The sequence below is a fragment of the Podarcis erhardii genome (assembly GCF_964252035.2).
Source record: "Podarcis erhardii genome assembly, chromosome: 4".
NCBI lineage: Eukaryota > Metazoa > Chordata > Lepidosauria > Squamata > Lacertidae > Podarcis > Podarcis erhardii.
In genome coordinates this window covers 70,866,983-70,893,478 of record NC_138508.1, presented here as the reverse complement: position 1 = coordinate 70,893,478, position 26,496 = coordinate 70,866,983, and the positions used below count along the sequence as shown (strand labels likewise).

General features: G+C 41.4%; 2 long non-coding RNA genes across 2 annotated transcripts; one reads left to right on the top strand and one right to left on the bottom strand.

Moving 5' to 3' along the window:
• Positions 1-12,706: 12,706 nt before the first annotated feature.
• LOC309340192 lies at positions 12,707-25,918 on the bottom strand. Its single transcript, XR_014155849.1, has 4 exons — positions 25,811-25,918; positions 24,072-24,178; positions 13,520-13,692; positions 12,707-12,837 (listed from the first exon to the last, which is right to left on the bottom strand). It is a non-coding gene; the product is annotated as an uncharacterized lncRNA (long non-coding RNA).
• On the top strand, positions 18,574-25,927 carry LOC309340196. Its single transcript, XR_014155854.1, has 3 exons — positions 18,574-18,762; positions 22,169-22,267; positions 25,828-25,927. It is a non-coding gene; the product is annotated as an uncharacterized lncRNA (long non-coding RNA).
• The last annotated feature ends 569 nt before the right edge of the window (positions 25,928-26,496 follow it).

Sequence of the window (26,496 nt, the reverse complement as noted above, 5' to 3'; positions counted from 1 at the left end):
CAACGCAACCCTCACTAAGCATTCACTGTGGTATGAAGTGGAAAAGAGGAGCCCAAAAAGACACCAGGCAACTGGTAAGCAGTGCCGGAAGGTCCTTCATGAAGTGAACCACACATCCTTCAGCTGAGGAGGGGACTATTTTAACTAATTTTTATTTGCATTTTATCTTGCAGACTTCTACATGATTTTATCTTGATAGCATAATAAACCTTGACATCCAGGACACATCAAACCATGTTTTAAAAATTCTCATTCTCATTGTTTCTTTTTTAAAATCTCTTGTTACCCTTTTAATTTTTTAACAATTCCTTTGAGACTTACAAAGGTCTCCAAAGCATTATGTTTTCTTGGCAGGGAATTTTGCCCTAACTCCCCCAGCTCCAGTTTTAAAATAACACTGATACTTTTCCTGCTGTTAAAATGTTCCTCTTAGGTTTCTGCTGTTTTCCAGTCATGAGTGACACTAAATGGGGTCTGCTTATAAAAACCATTATTTTACTAATATTCAGCCAGTCATTCATGAAACTTTGGCTAAAGCTGTTTCAAGATCCCAAGGCCTTTTGCTGATGGTTGGTTCCAATTTAGTCGCTGGTTTATTTTCTTTGTTAAGAAAATACCATTATGATTCTTAATGCTAACTTCCATGTGTTTAAAGGGAATTTATCTAGAATTTTCTTCTATATGATGATGACCTCTGACAGATTTACAGAAGAAGTATGCCTGTTCCAACAGGTGCTGTTGCTGGTTTTTTGTGGACAGAAATCAGCTGCCTTTAAACATGTCTCTCTGTCTGATCCAGTTACATGCAAATGTTCAGTGTCAAAAACCAAACTGACCAGCTAGGACTTAGTCAACTCTTCTGCTCTTTGGTTAAACGTTTTCAGGAGAAAGCAAGTATACAGCACTCAAAACTTGCAAGTGAATTTCCTGTTATACAATAAAAGCTTTTGTCAGGGGCTCAGGAGCTGAGGCACAGGGAAGATGGGAGATGGAGAGCGAGGGGGAGGAATCCGAAGGGAGCGTAGGAGGGGACAGTGGTCCGAGGGATTCCATGAGCCTCTCCAGCGAATCGGAAGATTCACAGAAGGGAGCGCCAGTGGCCAGGGGCAGGGGGGTCCCAAGGGGAACGCCCCAGGAGCAAGGGGGCAGCAGGGACTCCCAGAGCAGTAGTTGGAAATCAGGACCAGCTTCCCCACCAGAGCAGAGTGGGGGGGAAGAGTCCCAGGCATCGGGGCCAGTGCTTTCCCCACCAGGGAGAGGAGACGAGGCAGAGTCTACCACGCCTCCCTCGGAGAGTCGGACAACGGAAGGGAGGTCAGATCCGGCCAGTGTCACGGAAGAGGGAAGCAGTGATAGAAGTAGTGTAACGGTTAGGAGAAAGGTCACTGGGTTGGCGCGAGAAGCAAGTTCAAATGTACAGGAGCGCGGGACAGCAGAGAGTGAGGATTGGGAACCGGGTCCTAAAGCACGCCGGAGGCAGGGGGAGGAGCTAAGCGACTCAGCGTCGGAAGAGTCCAGAAAGGGCAATGCCCCAGAGGGCAGGAGGACCCAGAGGAGAAGAGAGCAGCGCAGGAGGTGGAGCAGGGCTAGGATCTTAAACTGGTGTGGAAGGGGCGGAGACTCAGACAGGACTTCGCCGATCTAGAGTCTAGACGTAGGGCTGCACGCTCTGGCTTTGAAATGGAAATTAAACTTCAATAAAGGCTTTTGTACATAACATCAGCCTGGCGTTGGTCCTCTGTGAGCTGGGACCTAGAGGCAGCTCTGACAGCTTTCATGAGTGTATTTCATTACAAGCCTGAAATTTCAATTAGGCTTTGCCAAATAGAGAGAGTAAACTTTACTCAGTCAAGACAGAATGTAGTTTCTTCCTCAGTGACAGGGTGAGGTTGTTGTTTTGCTAAAATAGTCTGCAACATGATATTGGTGCATTAGCCGATAGATTAAAAACAACAACAACAACAACAACAACAAAGTGGTTCTGCCAACCTAGCAGATCGAAAGCATACCAGTGCAAGTAGACAAATAGGTACAAACTGCTTTGTGATGGCACAAACTGCTTTGTGATGATATATACAAAATCTGAAAAAGGGAGCAAGGAAATGCTTTTCCACAGCAAGCAGAATATGATATTTATTTTCAATATTTTCAATATTTATAGACCACTTTTCACCATAGATGGCCACAAAGTGGTTTACCTAGAAATCAAGGAAATATCCCATTAATCAAAATAATGCCGTATTTAAAACAAACACAAACAAAAGCCACAAATAAAACCACCAGTCAGGGGAGTCAATAAATATTGAATTACATGTTACATTTATCCACATGTGTCCTTGGCAGTAGTTCTTGCTCGACTAACAAACATCTCAAGAAGCATACAAAAATCTACAATGGTTATGTATCTATCATCTATCTATCTATCTATCTATCTATCTATCTATCTATCATCTATCTATCATCTATCTATCTATCATCCATCTATCTATCTACTCAGCAATGGCCCTTCCCTGCAGTGCACATGCTCAGTACAGCTGAACTGGAATATAGGAGCTGGGTTTTCTTTTGCAAGGTTTTCGAATGTCCTTCCACTTCATGACAATAATATCAGAAAATGTTGTGACTCATAAATAATGATCAGGTTACATACTGGTGCACAATGCAAGAAAACATTACTGGCTTAGGACTGGCTTCAATCCTGTTTCGCAACCCTACCTCTGTGGAAAATGCTTCCACATGTCTATGGAGGAGGGGAGAATACTTGATTCTTGCAATAGATATTTACTGTACATAGGGTGCTACTTTGGAGTTGGCACAGGAGGGAAAACTGGAACACACCTATGCATGAACAGAATGCTGCCTATATCACTTTAGATCCAGCTTACTTGCATCATTGGTAAGCAAGAATGCTAACTGCTTGCAGCTCTATACAGAGATACTACGTGATTGAGGTTGACTTGGAATATTCTGCAGTCCATATTTCATTTGTATATATTTGTGTGTATGTTGCCTTACAGAGTAAAATATGATGGCATTACTCAAAAGGCCAGACTGTCCTGGGGCCTCTAACTTAATCTGCAGTGGCCTTAAGCTGCAGTGAAACCTAGATAAATCTGTTCAATATTAAATATTAGCCAAAGGGCAAGAATAAAATCACATTTGGATTTATAGGAGCCATCGTCCAGAAGTTTTTTTGTGTTTTCTATTTTTTCTTAAAAGTTGAATTAAGGAGAGTTGATTTATGTCTTGCAAAAATATTCTCTTCCCAAATGATTCCCTGAAGCAGCAGTCCTTTAAACAGAAGTGCAACCTGAATTGACCTCGAGCTGTAATAATCTTTATTTAGAAGGCAAAGAAGAATTTCATCAAAGGAGTCACATTCACTATGAAAACCTGAGCCATAGATCAAACCAAGAAAGGTCCAGTGTACTTAATAATCCTGGAATAAAAATGAAAACAGAAGTGTTCCCTAAAGGAATCGAAGCTAGTGAAATTTCCATTCTGGACATAGAGAGCTCTTCAGATCTCTTCCATGTTCCAATTCTGTCTTGTATACTTATTGCCAAATGCCACCCCAATCGTTGGGTGGTGCTTGATTCCAGAAGTCCAAGGCACTTACTCAGGGTTCGTGTTTCCATTTGGAATAAATCACACAGCGACTGTGGTGTCATTATGATATATGATTTATTTACACATATATACAACCTGAGCCTACAATGGAGGGGTTCACAGCATTAACACCCCCAAAAGGTCTTGTTTCTCCCATAGCCCACAACCTTGGATTAGAACAGAAATCAAACATTACTCACAGATGTTGCTCTGATTAGAGAGCTCTCCAGCTCACTGCTTTACTTCTTGGTCACATCATTGCAATTCAATGCTAAACTCTGGCTTTGTCCCAGGTTTGGATGAAACTATGGCTTTGCTCACAGTGGTGCAGCAGGAGGGATAAAGGAATAGAAAGTGGTTTCAGTCGCCTCACCAGAAGCCCACCTTGAGCCCTCACCCACCATACCAAATTAGCGTAATTTATTTTGCTGTCCACATTAATGTTTAGGATTTACCGTAATACTCTAAAATAATAATCTAGGTCCTGTCATAATCTAATGGTCTGGTGCCATCACTATCTGTTTCTTAGTCACCAGTCAAAGTTCTTCTTCATCCAGGCCTATGGACCTTAATCTTCTGCTTCTCTTTCCATGATATGGGGTAGAGTTGGATCTCCTGTTCCTGAAGATGTCTGATCTGGCCACAGTTGCTCATGCCTTACCTACATGCCATTAAGATTACTGCAACATGCTGCCTTTGAAAAGTGCTCGGAAACTTCAGCTACTAAACCACTATGGAATCTTTATTACCCTGTCTAGCCAATTAGTTATCATTATGTACTAGTCAACTTGACCTTACTATGGATAAAAACACTGAGTGTCATTTCACTGTTTCTTACTCAGACTTGTTCTGTTGCATCACAATAGACCACGATTATTGTGTATTCTGGTCATGCCCTTTAGTGTTTGCAGCCCATCCTTGGCTTTTGTTCAACTTATGAATTTAATAAGTATTCCTTTCTGTTCATCCCACCTATGAAAGAAAATACTAATCAATGCCAGATTCTGTCCATTCTTTGTTCACTTTCTCTTTTCCATCTGTTCTCACCTGCCCAAGAATGACTTCTACTCAATTGCATGCCCACTAGGATTCCCAAACTCTTGTAAAAAAATGAAATAGGGACATGCCCCGAATCCTTATGCGACTCAAGGAACTGCCTGATTCACTATAGTGCTTTCATTTGTTTCATTTGGGGCATTCAAATATTGAATAAAACAGAATCCACTTTCATCAATGAATTATTTCGAACTGAGGGTAACCTTCCTCAGCTCAAGGCCCACACTGCCTCATGGGGAAACTTCCAAGGGGTGAGCGGAGCTGCAGGCAAGATTAGGTAGAGCAATAGGTGTACGTGTGCAGTAGGCTACCTTCCAGCTATACAAATGTTAAAACTATCATTAATAATAATAATAATAATTTGTATCGCACCCTTCTTACTGGGTTGCCCCAGCCACTCTGGGTGGCTTCCAGCATACATAAAAACATAGTAAAATTAAATCTTAAAAAGCTTCTCTGTACAGGGCTACCTTCAGGTGTCTCCTGAATACAATATACTTGACAGGAGATGGGAAGGTATTCCACAAGGTTAGTGCCACTACTGAGAAGGCCCTCTGCCTGGTTAAACATTTCTATGCCCACTCACATTTCTCCATCCAACAAACAGGAATAATGTTCACAAGGGCACAATCCAGCCAGGCAAAAGCATCTGAGAAGGCCACAGAGCAGGGCTAGTGATGGGTGTGGCCAGGGGGAAATCCTGAGGGCCAGATAGAGGCGTAATGAAGATGGACAAAGAAAGGGAAGGGGATCAAGCAGGGTCATCCTCAGGTCCACATTCACACTTGGAGTCTTTTGTAAGTGCTGCACTTTTATGATCTGCATCTAAGGATGGGTTTTATATGACCATTTTTAACAGAAAAATCACGTGACCAAAACACCTCCAATTTTTAAATGATTACTTGCCTCTCTCACATGGAACCCATGCAGCAAAACAGAGACACAGAAGAGGCACTGGCATTCTTCAACTCAGGAATTCACTTTTGTTGTATAGTGTTATCGACAAAGGAAAAAGTAGCCACAGAAGAATTATATGGAAAATTTCCACATTTTGGCTACCTATAAATTTCCATATTTTGGCTACCTATAAAATTCAAAGATGTAAATTCTTCATAAACTGCCAAATTGGAAAGAGCAATCCAGTTTTCAATGTACTTCCATGCCACAGTTTTGTAACGTGGTGAGAAAAATAATGGGAGTAATACTGCCATGCTCTAGATTTTATTTCAGCTTACCCTATGACGCAACCTTCATGGTACACTTGGTAAGCAATTAGTGGATTGACTTTAGAAGGCGTTCTCTTTTGTATAGGACAAGGCATTTTCCTTGTGGTTTTTATGCATAGTGGGACAGAGCAACCTTCTGAACTTGAACAACTAATAGGTTCTGTTGAGGGGGATCCATTCTTCCCTGATAGCAGAATAATGAGTGAATGAATATTTGCTCTGTTTGTAAAACTATTTTAAAAGAAAGCTGCATAAAAGCAAAATTCACAGGATCAAAATGTTCCTGATGTTACAATTTACGGACACAACGGTGAGTAAATGATACACTGCATGCAGTATAGGTATGGCTGCCAAAGAAAACTAATGGCCTTAGAGAAGGGGTGTTATCTGATGTCTATGTGGAAGAAAGTCCCTCATGTAACAAATGATTAATTCAGGAAACATCTGCTGCAAAAGCAACTTGAAAGCAAAGAAGATTGCATCAGAAAGCCAACATGCAGACAAAAACCTCTCCCAGTTTACGGCATCTGAGGAGTGAAAAGAGAACTCCTTGTATAAATCTGTGCTGAAATCGAAGGTTGGTAATTAAACTAACAGGGCCAGCCCTACCATTAGGCAGAGGTGCCTCAGGCAGTAGTTGCTGAAGGCAGGGGTGGCAGCCTCTGGCTATAACCCTCTGTGGAGAATAGAACTGTGTGAGCCACACAACCTATCCTTAACCTGTGGCCTAAACTAACGTGCTGCTCTCGGTGCAGGGGAAGATACTGTCCCATCACAACTGCTATGTTAAAATCAAAATAATAATTAGAGAATTTGCTACATCTCCTCAGCTGCCCAATACATGCTATTTTTGTTATAGGCCATATGTAAAAGCGATTTCCTACATTGGGGACTTGTTTTACCTCTTGTATTTAATACACTGTTTCATTTTATGGTGTGTGTGTGAGTTTTAAGCAAACAGAACAACATGCTGGCTGTTAACACATGAAAGGTACGGGCCCTACAGCAAGTCTTTCACAGGCCATAACACTTTATAAGAACCACAGGTGAACAACAGCCAGACCTTCCATACTCCCAGCAGTATATGTTGATCTCCACATGAACAAATATATAAGCACCACAATTGCTTTGTTAAAGGTCCTGCAGTCTTTCAAAAAGCAAATAAGGGTTTGGGTGAGAAGGATCTAAATTAGTATCTTGCAGGAAGAAGAGACTGAGATCCCTGACACCTTCAAGGCTTACTATTTCATTATACATGTAGACATATATTTTCAAAATAGCGGCCATCTTGTTCTTCCTTAAAAACCAACAAACTTATGATGGCCAAAGCTTTCTTGAAAACAGATGGGAACCTTTCTTCACATCAAGACTCTTTTTCAGATGCATTCCCATCCGGACAACTTTCTAGAGGCCAGAGTTGAAGGACACATTCCAGCCAGGCAAAAAACCCCTGGGGGTTTCAAATAGAGTCAGTGAACAGTGTGTCTCAGGAAGGGCCATCACCTGAGGAGATTCCTGGGCCAGACAGACAGACCTGGAGTGCTGCATTTGGCGCTTGGAATTGAGAGTTATTACTGTACTCCTGATAGGTGTGAGTATGTGAGAGAGTTGATGGGATGATGGGAGGGTTTATGGGAACATAAAGATAACAGAAATAAGAAGAATACTCTCAGAGAATGAGTAAGTTTAAATGTTTTATTATCTGCGTTTTACAAAAAAAAACAAAAAATGCATAAAATCTTTTTCCTAGAACCTGATCTTGGTTTTAGATCCTGGATTGTTTAAAGTGTTTAAAGCATGTCTCCTGGGTTGGGTGTCATGGTGAACTGGTTTAAGCAAGCACGAGAGAAGCTCTGAAGCTGGATATGTGATCTCAGAAGAGATTAAAAGAGACCATGTGGGTACAAGGTTCATTCACAAGTTGATAAACCATGTATTTTTCAGGCTTGCATCTGTGCTGTGGAAGCTCATCTTCTTTGTCCAGTCCACAAATGAATCAACCTAATGTGAGCTTCCCAGGCTAACACATGGGCGGAATGTGGTGGTCCTTCAGTTTTCTGGCAATACATTTCGGGACTCAAAACCTGTACAAAAAATGTGTATTAAAAATGTACTTTAGGCTAAAAAAAAATGCAACAACAACTAAAGAACATATTTGACTGAGACATATGTTCAAAAGCAATGCAAAATTGTTTGTGTGTTTTAAATTGCAGAGTAATGGGGAAACAGACCCTACAGCTTCCTCCACTATGTTCTACTCAGTATACAAAATATTTCCACCTGTGCAGTGCAGCCACCTGCCAAGTCCTCCCAGCCCACATATCTGACACCATCTCCTGTTAGAGTTCCAAATCACTAGCAGACACAGAGTTTTACAAAAGATATGGATAAAAATGTAAACTAAGCAATGTCTCCATTTTCAATGAGCAAAGTTGGTGAAGTTAACTTTGCAGATTACAGGCACCCCCCCCCCCAAGTTACATGCGATCGACTCATGCATGTTACCAGGAAATAAAGAATTCAATTCAAACCCAGAAATGGCGGAAGAGAGCTGGGGAATTCTTGTGACTCATGAGGAGGCCCTCCCAAGAGCCCAAAGAGGAAGTCAGTGAGGGGCAGAGGAAGCCCCAAAGAGACCAAAAGTTCAACGGGGCTTTGTTTACACTGCTCAATCTCCCTGCCTAACAGCTGGCATCTGGGGTAGCGCAGCCCCTGCTTTCCTGCACATCCTCCGTGCTCCTCCAGCCCCCCATGAGCTTCAATTCTAGTTGTGGATATTTTTGGATATAGTATTTTTGGTATGGATTTGAATAGAGTGTGGCAGAGAGGGCATTTAAAGGGTGATTAGAGGGAGCTCCCCACTTTACGTGATTTCTTTATGTGGAACGTAACTCCCATGGAAGGGAGGAGGTGCCTGTTTTTGACTTTCCTCTTAAACACAGGGAAATAAAAGACAAATTTTGTTATATATTTTGGTATATATTGTGTCAGGGAAGAAAACTGGACAGCTTATTTTGCTAGAGTCACAAGTATATCTTTGTGTGTGAGTATGAATTCAATCGGATCCTTTATATCACAGCAAGAGTACATTAAAAAGACATAGTACAAGATGACAGGTACTTTTAATGCATGAATGAGTATGCCCTTTTCTTGTTATAAAAAGGCCCAGTATAATTTCCTTGTGACTCTGTTGGTATCCAGGCTTGGCTCACCTGAGGAACCATGCTTTTAAGGCATCCTTTAAAACTGAATGCTCAGCACTAATAGAATTCGTCAGGAAGTCAGGAAAGAGATGCATATGAGCACAAAATAAGAACATTGTCTTTGATGCTGGAGTTCCTAAATGCAACCTAGATCTGTCTCTTTCATGCATTGCATAGACGACATGTCCCCACCCCCAGCCCACCCCGCTGCATATAAAAGTATGGAACTGCGCTTAACTTTTCCAAAAGGTTCAAAAGAAACATTCCCATACTCACAAGTAACTATTTTCCAGAACAGGACAATGTCACCTACGTTAAGCAACATTGCTTAGCACAGGAAATTCTCAAGGACTGAGGAAAGATGTTTACTGTGTGTTGAGACCCAAAAACCACCCCCGCATTGATGAATAAGACACAAGGACACGGATATTAGGTTAATGGTTATTGGGCAAATTTAGGCCACTGGAATTGACCCAACTATATCTGACTCCTGCCCGTCTTGCAGGGAGTCCTGTAAGGGTTAACCACCGGTAGGGGGAGCCCCATCGATGCAAACCAACTCGAGCTCCCCCTGGGTGGCTGATGGGGTTGTGGCATGGCCCTAGCCCAGCCCTGGGCTTTGGACAAGATCCACACCCCCAGATTCCTTTAACAGAATACCCTGAAGCTTGGAGGGGCAGGTGATGGCCACACCTCACCTCCCCCATCATAAGATCAACCAATGCCTAACCGCTAAACTTTACAAAGTTGTGATGATTGCTATGAGGTAGATGAAAACCAAATGGCCCATGCCAATTTGCCAAGTGGAAAAATTCCTACCAGGCCCCTCAATGGCAACCAACCAAAGTCCATAGCAAGACCAATGTTGAAACCTGAAAATAGGGGGGGGGGGGCAGGCAGGAAATTGAGGAGGAAGCTCTCTGGCTCACGCCTCAGTTTAAATGGGGTCTGGCCACACCCCTCCCAGCCAGCGGACTGGCTGGCTGGACAATGACATGGCCGGGAACCTCCGGGTGATGCGGGACTTCGTCCCCCACCCCAGAGGGGAGTGGGTGGCCACGCGGTCCACCGCAACTCCTCCCCACTGGGAAGTGGATTTACGTTATTTTGTGGTACGAAAAAACCGCCAAGAGTTTTTGACCATAACAATTTCTAAGGAAAGATAATATTGATATTTCCATCAATGATGGGGCAGACACTTTTTGCCCTGACTGCAGCCTATCTGCAAAGGAAAAATTCCAACCTGGTCTTTTATAGAGAATTTCGCCATTCCCCTGCTTCTCTAGATTTTTAAATGAGGATGCACAATATGACTAGATGCTACCAATTATCAGCTTCCCTTCTGGCTATATGGGCACCGAAGTACTTTAGCACCTGATAATTGGTTGAGTTCTTTCACCCATAATGTCATGCAGATGGTGTAAGGAGAATTTGTTGGTCCTCCAGGAGTGAGAAGTGGTTTCACTCCCCACATTCATGTTAATACGTACAGAAAATTCTGCCAGACAAGGTTCAGATGTTCCAAAATGTGACTTGCTGAGACATAAGCAACCTACAAGGAGATCATCTTTAAAGTTATGCTTTTATAGCCTCAGACAAAATTCTATTGATACTCCCAGCTTGGCTGATGGAGTCTGGTCTGCATATCTTCTGCACACATTCTTCACTTCATAACATTATGTGACCTTCTATGCGTAGAGCAATTGCAATAGTTTAGAGGGATGGGTGAAGAAGTAAGGTATGAAAGGAAGGGATGTTATGTGCACAGTGGGAATGGCACCAAAACAGGAACACTATACCAAGTTCCTTCCCATTACACAGCATTTCGAAATCCCTAACACAAGCTCCAACACTACCACTTAGGAAGCTTTTGTACCCTCATTCCATGTCATTGTGTACCAGTCTTGGGTGGGAAAATTTACACTGCAATGCTGAATCATGTAGTGAGCTTTCCTAAAAGTTACGGGGCAGGATAGAGCTTGCCAGTGTGATGTCATTCTTGCCATTGTGCACACAACAGGCATAATGTCTGGTCTCTGCTCTCGGGGTGAGGGGGTGCAAGGGATGAATCTATGTAAGATTTATCTCTAAACAAAGGGCACTTGAAAAGCATGCAGAGAAGAAGCGCCATAATTGGAGAAGTCCTTCTCTAGTGTAATAAATGAGAAAATTGACTCTAACTTCACAACTCAGAGTTTCAACGTAATGCCAGAAGGGTTGCTTGGTCCCAAATGGACCTACCTAAACCTTATGAGATTCTTATTTGGGTGCCCTTGTGGGTGAGGTATGATTGATGGCTACTAGGAAAAGGACCTTCTCAATGGTGGGACTCTGGCTCTGTTCATTTGGCACCAGGAAATTTCTTCTTCTTTTTACTTTCCCAGGCTTTTTAATCAGATTCAGGTATTGTCAGCTTTAGCTTTGTCGCCTTCTTTTATTCTACTTCTACATTTTTAATGATTGGCTTGCTTTGTTGCATGCATTTTAATTTTGCTTTTATTTGCCTTGCCGATATATAAACACCTAAGATATATAGATAAAATACAGAATAGCATAGAGGTGGGTGGGGTTTTTTAAATTCAGTATCCCTGACTTTGAGGCCCACTGCCAGCAGTAATGCCTTCTGTGGACAGCCACACAAAGGTTTGGGCACCTTGCCCTGTCATTGTGGACAAAAGTAGATTAATCTGGATAATAATTACTTCTGCAAGAGCATTTAATATATGCACCTTCCTTACAAGTTTGATATATTTAGCAGGGAAAGAGTTATGTGAATTTTAAACTAGTCAGATTGTTCTAGCACATCCCAGTGACATGCTGAGAACAGATAAAGTTGGGGGTGCATAATTCTTCAGCTAAGGCAGATGTACAGAATATATCACTTTATTACCTAGCAATAATAGGCATAATTTAGTCTCAGCTTTGATGTTAAAATGTGTCAGTAGCTTAGCTGTTCCGACAGCTGATAGCTTAATGCTTTTGGTTCATTATCATTAATTTTCAGTAATAGTCTTTTTCTCTGGCAGCATAATGAGATTTTTTTTCCCCACATCATTTAAAATAACCTCAAACCTCCCACTCCTAATCTAAAACTTCAAGCAGCTTCAGATTAAAGGCGGGAGAAAGCAGAATATCATAGTATGAAAAGAGCAACGGTCCACATTTTGCAAACATTTCCAAACAGCAAGCAGGAAGCAAGCATCCGCATTCTAACAAGGATACTGTTTTAAAACGCCATGCCTTCATACCGCATTGTCATAAATAATGTGTTTTTCACACAGTTGGACAAACTGCAGTCATAAAGCCAAAGTGGAACCAATGTGATGCCAGATAATTCCCAAAATCACTGGAGAGATAATAAATAGTTCCACATGCCGGACCTTATAGACACACAGGGAAAGCACTTGTGTGCTTGTATTAGTAATTATATTCACTGGCTCATGGGCCAATTCTGATCCCAGAATTGCTATTCCATAAAATAGGACTTCAGTCATGATCTTAAGCACACTTAATTGCAAGCATTCATATAGAATTTGCTTCCAAGTAAAGTTGTTAAGGGTGGGGCACTGCAATGTGATTTTAATATAAGCAGAGCAACACACCGATATTTGGAGATAAGTGCTTGGTTCAGAAATTTATGACCAGAGTGTGTGTTTTCCTGTTTCCCGCCTTTGCCAGTTGAAAGTGGAGACACACAGTGACTTACGGGCAGCAGGAGGTGATGATGACCAGAGCCAGAACCACTGTGGAAGAGAGAGGAGATTTAACAAGAACGGCAACAAATAAGAGACAAAGCCAGCTGGAAACAAGGTACCAACAATTCCCCAGTAAAGAACTGGTGCCAGAAACCTCCAGAACAGGAGTGGCCCTCCAGATGGGTGCTACAGTTCAAGAACATCTGGAGGGCCAAAGATTCCCCACACCTGCTTCCGAGCATCACTGAAGCAGACAGGCTTTGACAGCTAGTGATGCGAAAGCTCTCTTGGCTTGGTTAGTTATCATCAGCTTGGTATTCGCAAGCTGCTTTTCAAAGGTCTCAGAGAAAATGTGCTTCCCGCCCTCAGAATCCCTTTCTCTGTAATGTTGGCACATGCAAGTTGATGGTGCCACGCATGTGCACAGTATCATGTATTTCTACCACCATCTGCCCTGTGGAAAGGATCCTGAGCACAGGAAGCAGGTGGAAACACCTCAGAATCTGCTTCAGTTGGACTTTCCTTCCCCACTCCCGTGCCCTTTCACAAAGTCATCTTTCACCAATTGTCTGAAGAGGATTCTGGGAAAGAGATTGGTGAAGGAGAAGACCACTTGCCAGCTTCAGTTGGACTTCCCCCTTCTGGCTTCCAGAAGGCCATTCAGCATTAATTGTCCTGTGGGATGGATCCTGATTACTTGTTATGTATTTACTGACCACCATCAACTGACCTGTGGGAAGGGCTCTGGGCGAGTGAGAAAAGCAGGCAAATATCACCTGAAGGCTTGATCTAGCTAGGCTACCCCCTCCTTCCATCCACAGCGCTATCTACCACCAGTCGTCCTGGTTGGTTATTGGTTGGTTGGTTATTCCACTGATATCCTGCTCTTCCTCCCAAAGGAGCCTATGACAGGAAACAAACAAGCATTTCAAGAGCCCCTCTAGGCAGTTTACAGTCTAACGCAATGGTGGCCAAACTCGGCCCTCCAGCTGTTTTGGGACTACAATTCCCATCATCCCTGATCACTTGTCCTGTTAGCTAGGGATGATGGGAGTTGTAGTCCCAAAACAGCTGGATGGCCAAGTTTGGCCACCATTGGTCTAAAGAATTCCTTTAAAATACCAACAAAAGCAAACACTAAAAACAAATTAATAGTCTTTTAAAATAAAAAAAAAGAAATACAATCACCAATTTGAAAATCATTCTACATAGTAAAAGAGCATGCTAAAAATTGTGCACTTTAAATCATTAAGATTGTGTGCCTAGTTAGACTTGCCTGAAGCAAAAGTTTTCAGCAAGCACCAAAAGTTCATCTGAGGTGCCTGTATAATACCAATGGGCAGGGAGTTCCAGAGGTGCTGCCACAATGAAGTATTGCAAGGGCAAACTGAACATGGCACTGATAAAAGTGCCAGTTCCACAGATCAAAGCGGACAAGTGGGCATGGCAATCCTTCAAATTTAAGTTACTTTTTTTCCAGTTGGTCTACTCAAAGCATGATTACATCTGGATACAACTCTATAAAGTCCTATTAAGATAGTAGGCCTAGGTTTTCAACCACACAATATGCTCTTAAAATCAAGGAACTGTTGATTTGAGAATTTTGAATTGTGATAACCTTTATCTGGTGGTCCCCAATATCTTGCATCTGAGGGGCGCCCCTTGTCCTTCCTAACTTTGTGCCAAGCACTTTGGCTATGTAGCTCAAGAAAAAGGACCAGGAGAAAACACCCTGTTTCTGAGCTCAGGCAGAGACGGCTAGTAAAATTTTAGAGTGTATCTGTTTTCATTCACTATTCAGCACCTTTGTACCTTCAGGCAAATCACAGATCCCAGATATATATTTTGAGAAGTGGTCGCCACAGTGATGATGGATGCAACACACCCTCTATATATAGTACGACAACAACTGGGTGAGAGGTGACACAATTCTTTTACCACACATTGGACGCTATAAACTTTAACTTCAAGCAAATGCAAGCCGTAAAACACTAGTGATGGCTATACCAGATGGTGCCGGCTGTAAGATTTTAACAGATATCTTTATTCTTTTAGGACATTTTCTTTATACACTTTCTCATAAATCTAAAACAAAAATACCTGCCTAGTGACCAGCAGGTCGTAGATGATCGATGATTTTACTATACCTTAGATGTAATAAACCATACATGGAGATCAGTGATATGTACAGTATTCAGTCAAAGGCAGAATAGCAGGATTCTGGGTCTAGACTTTCATAAATTTAGTGAAGTAGAAACTTCTAAGAACATGGGTCAGTAGATTAATGTACTCTGGGTTTGCATAGCATGACTGGGCATGTGTTAACAGTGTGGCCATTACTCTTCTTGAAGGTTGCCAAGTAATACCACAAGGCTCACAATAAAAAGGAAAGCATGTGAGAAAATAAATCTGCTGGGGTTTTATCATTATTTTGGCTAATTATCTGTGTTTTATTAGTAAGGGTTAATGTCATTTTAGAAATCCCAGTTGAGATCTCTCTCTCTCTCCATTGCGAAGTTTATCTCAGGCCCTAAACTTAGAAAAGCTTTTCAACATAATCTGACTTTTCTTTATTTATGCACTGGGGGAACTGAAGCCACTAACCTCATTGCCGACATGCTTAGATAAGGCGATTAAATTCTTATATCATGTCTGAAGAAACCAAAAAATGTATAGAATTTACACGCTAAGAGTAATGTGTTATGCCCGAAAGCACAACTGGATGGAATAAAGATGGAATCACTTTTCTAATTAGTTAACAAACAGACATAAGAGAGCATCTCTGTTACAGAAAGCATTTTAAATAGATGCTTAAATCCTAAGATTTCTGTGGTGGCACCTCTACTTTGGAATGCCCTCCCCAAAGAGATATGATTGCCTTTAATATTAATTACAATATTTTCAGAGACCTTCCTATTCGCCCCAGCATTTTAGATAACATTTTAGTCAGGATTGCCTTCTCAGTTCCTCTAAGAACATTTCATGTTTTCACTCTGCTTTTTAATCTTGTGGCTTATTGGTTTATACACTTTATTCTTAAATTGTGTGATTAGTTTTCTTCACAGGGTTGCATCCCATCCTGGAATCTTCTGATGAAGGTTGACTAAGAAATAAGGAATATATATATATATATATATGAGACAAATAATGGAATATGTAGTAAATTTCTGAAACCACAACATTCAAAGGTTGGAAAGTTTGATGGCATTGCATAGCCTGTGGTGGCATTTGCAGTGTTGTCATGTAGAATTCTACGCACAACTTTTATAGAGCAGCACATGTTCCACATTCTAAACCGAAAGTGTCAATGGTACGATGTTGACCCAAGCTGTTCTCATGGTCTGGTTTCTCATGCATCATCTTGTGGTGGAGGCCCATTAACTAGCAGGGAGTCGGAATGCATCTGTGGAGCTGCAGAAGCCACCAGTTGTTTATCTATCTAACAGAGAATTCTTTTGACAAGCCCATCACTACTACTGGAAAGGAATGCTATATTTGTTTGGAATGGATATCGAGGTCAGACCTATTGGGAGGGCTTCATTTTCACCCCAGAGAGGGCTTTTGATGTTAGTGATACCCTTCAAACATAGTTGCCCTTGCTATGCAGAGGACAATCTTATTTCCTGAATGTGGTATCTTCACTCACTTGTACTTTTCCAGCAGAAAGAAAAGCTTAAGTAATATATCCCCTAGGTGACTTTTATTAGCATGCAGTTAACCCTGCCATTAAGGATTTGATTCCTTTGTAACCCTCATCTAAAGTGCATTGAATTTACATTTAGGTATGGAAGTTGCTATACAGCTCTCAAACAAATGTGCTGTTGTTTCTCTCTCTATAGACAGTTAACATGGTAATCAACAAATAAGTATCGTCCCCCATTTACTCTCATTCCTAGATGCAACAGTGAAGCAATGCATTTGGGACAAAAGTAATACCAATATAATTTAATAATTATACACAGTACAAAAGTCAGAAAGGAAGATCCTCAAAAGACGCTTCGGATACTTTGTGTTCTGCTCAGAAATCAATCATCCTAAAGCTCCATAGAATCAATGGCAATTTCTTTCACCAAATTTCCTGCATTCCAGATCAACGTGCTTCCCCCTGAAAACAGGAGGATGCAGGAATGAGACAGTCTATTAGACCAGATGCACATTGTACATTTAAAGCAAATTCCCCACCCATTGAAAGCACATGCCTTTCCCCCAAAAGATTCTGCGCATTGTAGGTTCCCCTTGCCCAGAACAACATATCCCAATCTGCTTAACATGCTACAGGATGTTCGGGGGGGGTGAGGAAATGTTGCATGCTTTGAATGTATGGTGTGGCTCTGCCCTTCGACTTTGCTTGGAGAGGCATTTCTGAGCCTAGATGAAGGGAGAACTTAAACAACATTCAGCACGTGGTTAGAGCTGTTGGGTTTCGTTTTGCTCATTTTGAGCCATTCAATGAATACAGATGAGGAAAGACAAAGTAAAGTACTTCACACAACATATAGCTGTGGAATTCTCTCTCAGAATATGTAGTGAAGAGGATTAGACACACCCAGGGAGGATGAGGTTACTAATGACTATCTAGCTTGATATTACCAACTGACTGGCACAAGCTCCCAGTGGATGGTATCCAAGTAAGTTTTACTCAGAATAGACCCATAGAAATTCACATTAATAAACATGACTAAGTTAGGACCACTGATTTAAATGGAACTACTAAGAGTAGAGGGACGCAGGTGGTGCTGTGGGTTAAACCACAGAGCCTAGGACTTGCCGATCAGAAGGTTGGCGGTTCGAATCCCCATGGCAGGGTGAGCTCCCGTTGCTCGGTCCCTGCTCCTGCCAACCTAGCAGTTTGAAAGCACATCAAAGTGCAAGTAGATAAATAGGTACCGCTCCAGCGGGAAGGTAAACGCCGTTTCCGTGTGCTGCTCTGGTTCGCCAGAAGCGGTTTAGTCATGCTGGCCACATGACCTGGAAGCTGTACGCCGGCTCCCTCGGCCAATAAAGCAAGATGAGCGCCTCAACCCCAGAGTCGGTCACGACTGGACCTAATGGTCAGGGGTCCCTTTACCTTTACCTTTACTCTGAGTAGAAGTTATAACTAGAAATGCTAGAGATTAAATCTGGATTTTCCTGCATCTAAAGCCCTTGCTCTTCCGTTGAACCACAATCCTCTTTTATGACTGGGGCCAGTAACCTTTATTCCCCCTTCCAATGATCCTTGAATGTGACAACTGGGGAAATGGAATTAACAAAAAATGTGGGGAGAAACCAGAACAACTTTGGAGGCATGCCCAGAATAAGAAATTGATATAGGACTCTGCAACATGGTCCACCAGTCTTTGCAACTCACAGGAAACTTCAGGAGTCAAATATCTGTGGAAAGTGATGGTAGCAAATTTGAAAGTCACTGTCCTAACCCACCCTGCTATGATATCTAATCTTTTGACTTTCCTATTTAACTTCCAGCTGGGTGTGTAGACAGTTAAAAATGAAGCGTGCTACTGATGCTTGCCAATATTGTCTTTGGGTCTCATTACAGCACAGCAATGCTCCACATAAAGCCGAACCCTTTTGCTCACTGGCAGCTACTTAACTATAACAAGACTCCATTGTCTGCCCTAGAAACATAAAACAAAAATTAAAAAGAAAGCCACCTGTAATCTGCCGGCACTCAAAGGAAATATAAGCTAAGGTACAGGGGGAGCAGAGATGCAATTCGCCTAACAGTCCAAATCAGAGAGGCATTTCATTTGCATTCCTTTTAAATGGTAGGACTTATATGAATACACCTCAAAGCATTCTGGTGGTCTGAAGAGACCAGGGATTTGCAGACTTTGCATCTGCTTTTGTTAAAAGAAAAAAGAAAAAGGTCTGTTTTGCTGCTATGGTGACAAACATGTCCAGGAAAACCTGAGGACAAACGCCACTACTTTACGTTACTTCAGTTGCAGAGTGACAAGTGTCAAGGAGAAGGTAAAATGATTAATTCTCCCTTTTTTAATTTTGTGAACTGCTTTCTGCTTTGGGAAAATATCAAATTGCAACAATCTGGTGAGGGAAAATATTAGAGGGGGAATAGTGACTTGCTTCTTGGGTTTATTTTTCTGTTAATCTAAGAATGTGTTCATTTCACTGGGTGGAATAGGAGAACATAACTACTTGCCAACGTCATTGTATATTTAGATTTAAAAAAGCAAATCAGATGGAAGTCATTAATATAATTTGGAAACAATAGCGATAGGTGTTTCATTTCTAGATTAACAGGGATGGGTAGCAGTTTTCATGTCCAATATTATCTTGGCAGCTGGAGACAAAATTAAAGTGAGTACTAAGGACTATTAGGGAACTTTTTTTGAAAAAGAAGAAGTGGGTATGTACTTTTGTTTTCAAATACTGGCATTTGCATTTAAGTTTAATTTCATGCTTTTCTTTGGCTCTCACTTCTTTCACATCTGTTCACAATACACAAACACAATGTGCTGTTCTGGAACCATTTTAAGTTCTGGTAAGCTAAAATACATTGTTTTTTGCTGTCCATCTTTAAATTCCTTGGAATCAATGTTTTAAAATAATGCATCGTCATGGACTGGTTGGACGCAGAGGAATGGTGGGAGGAACCAGCTGGGGAACCCCCAAGCAGTGGCGTAGCTAGCCGCTCAGGTCTTGGGTGCGGCCCACGTGTCCTGCAGCCATGGGCAGGGCAATCTGTCCATGGGAGCAGGGGGCGCTGAATGGAGACTCTCCACCACCTCCCCCTCAACTGTAGGGTAGCTGAGGGAGAGGCAGAGGGCAGATGTAAGTCCCACGCTGCCATTTCAGGCAGCGTGGAACCTGCAGGCGCCCAAGCCACCACGTCACTCCCAGGAGAGACACGTGGCTCAGGCACGCTGCAGGCCCTGCGGTGTGGCGCCCAGTGCCAGCCATGTTTCGTTACGTTTGTTGACTGAACTAAAAAGTTTAATGAGCCCATTTTAAAATTAAAAAAACAACAACTCTTTTTTGTCATTTTGTCACCCCCCTCAGTGATGACACCCAGGTCAGACCGCACCCCTCGCACCCCCCTTCCTCCACTACTGCCCCCAAGGGAAGAAAATTCAAAGCCTGGGGCGTGGTGGTGGGCAAACTTGTCACATATAGAGAGTATAACTGTATGCAGGATTGCAGCTGGCGATTGGCACACTTTATGCTACAGTTAGAAATGAGGGGAGGGGAATCAGTGGGTGAAGGGCAGCCGGGCAGGAAGTAGCTGCACCACAACCTGGCTTCCCATAAACTACATCACTTTGAGAGGAGCAAGGTGGTGAGGAATTTGGTGCAATGCAGGTGCAGTGTTGGGAGCGCCTGATTGGCTCTCTGTTGTGCCATCCTCACTACTGCCTCTTCCCTTCTGGAGAAGCACATTGATGCCGATAACAGGAGACCAGGTGTGCAGTAGCCTCCCTGCCCACCTCAAGTGGGTAGGAACCAAACCAAAGTAGCCGCGCTTATGTCCCATTCTGATTAATGGGAGCTCAGCGAGTAATGACTAACTTTTCACATTGATTTCAATAAGACCTACATGTGGCTTACTTGGTCCAGATCCAGTCCAATAGAAATGAATCTTTCGACCATCTGCCTATTTTATTCTGCAAATGATCAGATGTGTGATTTGGTTAAAAATGGGGTACTCATATTAGCTATTTTCTTTGGCCACATATACTTGAAATCCAGTCTAGAAAATGAAGACCATAATCTAGCTAACTTAAGTTCTTTTCCATTGTGGGAGACATTTAAGCATGTGTTTCAACTCTCTCGCTGAACTCAATGAGAGTTAAAATATTGGCTGGACTATGCCCAATATATGCTTGTCCATGGATAGTTTAGCATAGCTATTTCTGTTTCCATTGAACCATCACATGTCAGCTTTGTCTGCAATTGAGAATTTCTAAATCATTTTTTTTAAAAAAAATACTTTGTTGTTGTTTCTATAAACCTCAAAACACATTGTTTGGTTTCAGTTTCAGTTACTGGCAAATGTTTAAGAGTGGTTTGAATTCAGTCTGATCAAATTTCTGGTACTCATTGCTTGCATGAGCATTTTCAAAATTACTGATGGAATTGTTGGTATTGATTGCCCGTTGAACAATAGCGTGTGTGTGTGTGTGTGTGTGTGTTCATGCTCCGCTTTTATCCAGTTAGAACACATATTCTTCACATGTTCTGAAAACACAATGGATTTGTGCATGTGATAAAAATAATTGTTCTGTCATTCTCTATGAACCATTTGTACAATACTTAAATCATTTCCAAAGACTGTTGCTCTTTGAAAAAGCAACAGCCTTTGGAAATAATTTACAGTGCATGTGAATCAGATCAAAATGTACCACACTCTTTCAGTTTGATGCTGCAAATTTAAGCAAATAAGGAATGTGATTTGGTAAAATATATTTTTTGTTAACTGATACAGATTTTGTGATATTAAGGAGTTAATGTTCATAAATATTAATAAAACTATATCGGTTCTCATGGCACAAGATTAGACCATAATGTTCTCTCAGATCAGCTGATTATATAAACAAAGCACTCACTCTTTCTGGTGCCTTCTTTTGTTTCATGCGTTGTCATTCTTAATTTTTTATTATGGCTGTTGGAAGACAAGTTTTTTGATAAAGAGAGGGGGGTGGTGGGAGCTCAAAAAATAGAGTTTGTAATCTGGCTACAGGGTAAGTGAATGACTGGCAGGGAGGCATTTGGAGTGGGTCAGATCCTTTCAAAATTTCATGGGGGATGGAAACCCATTCATTTCTGAAGAACTGTCTAGAAAGGTTTGGAAAGAACAAAGCCATGCCAAATTGAGATTGGGAGAAATCTCTCATCACCATTCACAACATGAAATTGAAAGATGGCCCATTCTCATCTTATCACATTCCTCAACAGTTAGTCCTCACAGAAGCCAAGTATTATTCAGTTCTTTTCCTGCCCCATCTATATTTAGTTTCAATTTTCAGAAAATACCAATGTAGTTAAGAGAACGAGCAAGATGCTTGAAGTCCCCTCTTCAAATCACAACATAGCCACAAAATCACTGGGTGGCCTTAGATAAGTTTCTGCTCCTCATATATGGATAAAATATCTTGGCCTATCACACAAGATTGTTGTGAAAATTACTGAGATACTTACATGGAACATTCTGAGTACGTATGAAAAAGGCACTAAGTGTAATATTGTTGACCTCGCAAATTGAAATATCTACTATATTCAGAACACATACAAAGAGAAATAACAAGCAAGCACATTTCTTGGTGAAGCACATTTCTGGGCTGGGGGGGGGGTCCTATACAGTGAGAAGAATAACAATTTAGCTAAGTAAACTGGAATTGTTTTAAAATATTATTGACAGACTGATAAAGCCAGCAGGCATGGAACTTGGTCGAAAGAACAATAAAATCCCTTGCCTCCCAATTGTTTTTCCTTGCTCTACAAGGTCCAGAGCCAACAGGTTGGTATGTTCATAAGGATTCAATCTAGTTCTGAGCACAGTGGGGAGTTTACTTGATGGCTCTTTGAACTGAGATTAATAGCTTAGCTAACCCTTTTTGATCCTGCCATTTTGAAATGCTTTTAGGAATAGCCGATTGAACCCTTTTCCCCGCATAGGCCTCACTTACCTTTTACTTCATCATGGCTTTCACTTGCTTCATTTTTATGATTAAAAAAGCATGGCTCTAGCAAGGTTTGGAAATGACAGCATATGATTTCTGTCTTCTGTTTGTGCCATACTGCCGCCTTAAATACTTTAGTGGCCAATCATGTGCAAAGTTGTTATTTCTAAACTATAACACCATGAATCCCCCTCTAAACAGAAATGGTCAGACCAGAGGTCACCCTTGAGCAGTTTGATTTGTCTCCCTTAACGTTTTGAAACAAGCATGGAAACTAATCAAAAGTTTTCTCAATATACTGGTGTTCGTGGCTTTCAGCCACAGACTGGGACTAGGAGCTGATGGTGCTGTTACCGTATCCTGGTTTTAAAAATGCACATGAAAGCAACAAATGTACAAAAGATATTAATGACAGAGGACTCAAACAAGAATACTTCGTAGGGAAATCGCAGTGCTGACCCATCTGTTTCCATTGATCAGCCTCAGATCTATCATTCTGAAATTATGAAGACAGGCATGAATGAGAAGAACAAGGAATGATGGCAAGATAATTCTACATTTGATCTTAGCTGTAAAGCTGTGCAGGAATTAATGACATCAGGTAAGGACAGAGTTGAGCAATAGCCTCCCAGCAACAGTGTTGCTGCCACTCACCAGGAGAAGGAGAAGTGGTTAGGTCAGGGCTGTACAGGTCCATCGATAGGAGGACCAGATTGGCTCTGCTGATGTGCTTGTTCATCCTGAACTCACTGCCTCCCCCATCATGGCAAGCAGTAGAGAAGAATGGTTCACTCTGACTCCAGGAATGAATCATTTGACATTAAAGTCCATTGAAAACTGAAATTGACTTTGAAGGGCATATAGTCAAACTGGTGTCCCTTATAAGGAACAAGCTCCTGGCAAAGTTTCTGAGCATTCTCCATCAATAAAAAAATCATAAAATGAGAGGGAGATGGTAGGAGAGAGATCAACCTAAAAGTGGGATAAGATAGCTATTGAAGTTTCAGATTTCTCTCGCACCAAATATCTGCATTTTCCCATCTACTCTTTTGAAAACGCTGCATAGCATGGGCATACATGATCTGATCTGTAGGTGAATCTGAAGCACTTCTCTTTCCAGCCAGATAATGGGGTGTTGATTCTTAAAATGGCTTTCTGATCTCTGTTTCTTCAGGGTTTCCATATTTGCTTAGAGAGTTATCTTGCAATAAAAGCCAGGAAAAAAAGCTTCAATTATGTGTACTTACAATCAGGTTTGGGAAGAGTTAAAAGCCTCTTCTCAGATAATGAGATGGTGGTCATTCTTGATTTAAAACACTCTTAGCAGGTGTGCAGAAGACTTTAGAGTTTTGATGTTTGAAAAGGCTTTTCAAAATGAAGGTGATGATCAACTAGGCATGAATTGGTATCTGCTGTTTTTCATTAACCTTTTTGCCAAGGTCAAGAATTCACACAGACTTGAACAATTATTTACAATTTTGATAAAACTCAATCCATTCAGAAAGTGGTGCCTGCACTCTAATTTCCATCCCTTAACAGTACCAGCAGGTTGCCAAATCTGGTTAGGAATGTACTACTATAATCTCTCTCGATTCCTGATTGACTTAGATCATTCATGTAAGTAATGAAGAAAAGAAGTACCTTCACTCTAAGTTGACTTTGCTTGCCCTCGATGACAAAGCTGACTGGCTTGTAGCACCATGGCGTCACCATTTTCACTGCATAGTCTCTGATCAGCTGTGACCACTCTGTGAGTAATGGAGGTAAGAGAAAGAAGAAAGAAGTCCTAACCAATAGTATTGTTGTTGTTGTGTTAAAATTTGTATACTGTACTGCCCTTCATCTGAAGATCCTAGAGCAGTTCACGACAGAAAAAGTACAGAAGTGGCAAACAGAAACAAGAGCTAGAATGAACCATGGCACTCAACGGGATTGCAAAACATGAAAATATTTGGTGTAGCCTGTTATCGCAACAATGTAATGTACCAAACTTTCTCATAAACAGGAATTAATATATGCTTTCCCATAGATGCTGGCTATGAATTTAGAGAGGATCATACACTAAACATTGCACACTCCTAACTAGGTAATTTACTTTGTTAGGAAGAGCCACAATCACCAAACCAGCAACTCAATTCATAAACTTTATTTGATGATTTGAAATGAGGGAATTGATAAAGGTAGTAGCAAGTGGTGGAGCAGAAACAACAACCCAGGGATGATAAACGAACTTGGAAATCACAGCATAAGACAAAGACAGAGATTGTCAAATTGTGTCTTTAGCTGCTATTATTCACATGTTTCCAGATATATCATACTTCAATACAGCCGTGATAGAGGAAGCAGGGGCGGTTGCAAAAATTGTGTAGATGACTGCTCTGCCGTCTTTCCTTTCCCTCTTCCAAGAACAGGAACATTGTATGCTACATGATCTAGCTGGCCAAAATCAGGAGGAAGCCCTTCAGAAAACAGCCATCAAGAGGGAGGAGAGGGAATTTAGAGGTTATGAGATGGTTGGAGTGGGGAGCCTTCTGGCAACAGGCTCTAGACTGTGGGTTGACTATAGTGCTCAGCTTCAGATTAGCATGCCAGCAAATCTAGCTGTCCGGCAATGCTTAGCAATAAATAGATACCTCTACCTTGGTGTTGTTGTTTTTTACATGATCAGACCCTATCTGTCCTTTCTGTTGCTCAGTGTAGATAGCATATTTCAAACTGGTGTTGCTCACTATAAAAATATGCAGTCAGGATACTTGATAGTAGATTAAAAGCAAATGAAATTAAAACTATAAAAACCCACATCTCCGATATCTTTGAATCTTAATACACTCCCTGCGTTACATCCCCTCCGCAAATATTTCTATACAAGACACATTTTTCATCATGAGTAAGTGCTTTCAGATTTGTTGCTAATTTTTATATTTCTCTATCCCCCCAAGTGCAACATGATCCACACCACATAGCACCGAAGCCCCTGATGCTAAGGCAAACCTCAGCTTAGGCGAGTAGTTGGGGTCCAAAAATGCTAAACTAAAAAAAAAAGGAGTAATGTTTAAAGGAGACAGCCAGACACATGCGGTGAGCAATGCAATTAAAGTGGAAAGAAACTCTGTGCACCATCACAGAATAATTGCTCAAGGGGTTTTGTGCTTGCCTCACCCTTTCCCAGATGCAGATGCATTACCATAATACAACTTTTAAAAAAATAGTTTGCGGGCACATGAATAGCAGCAATAACATGATCAACACATCCTAAGGAGAGATTGGGTGGGGAAGGAGAAAAAAACCAGGAAAGAATTGTCGCAGCTAAGTACCAAAGAAAACAAGGGCTGAGATACATTTCACTGAAATTTGGGGATCCATCTATCAAAGTAACTCACCCTGTTTTCTTTTTCAGGAATGTCATGCGACTGTAAAGGAACTCAGTTCACATAAGGTTCAGTGACTGAGAAACTGGTCCAGGATCAGCAAAACACAGAAGCATCTAGAAGAACCAGTTTGATGATTTGCAAATTCAGTACGTCGCAGTTGTGATCTGGACAAACGGTGAAGCATTTGTCTGGTTAAAGCATTCCAAAAGCTACCGAAAAAGCCAATTGCTATCAGGTTTAACACATCAAAAAGAGTTGCATGAATTGACTAGGTTTCCTGTGGATGGTTTCATTAGCCAGCAGCCTCCCTTTCCATACTTATTCTTTTTTATATAGATTTTTGCATTCATGCTGGTTTTATGACACTATTACCGCACAACTATGGATGCAAGTTTCAAGCATATTCCCATCAAAGAAAAATCCTGCCCCAATCCCAAATATCCCTTCATGAAGAAAAAGAAAAAGAGATAGGGAGCTTCCAAATGACCTGTTTATTGAACATTAATCCTAATTTGTTTTGGGAGATGCAAGACCACATGGGCCATTTGATAAGCATTCATTATGATTTGTTTGCAAGGATGTTCAGTAACCCTGCATCAGAACAGGCTTTTCAGTGAATGTCCCCACCACCTATAGCAAAAATCTGATCTCATGAGAAAGCAAGTTACGGCAACCTGAATTCGCAGGAATGTGAT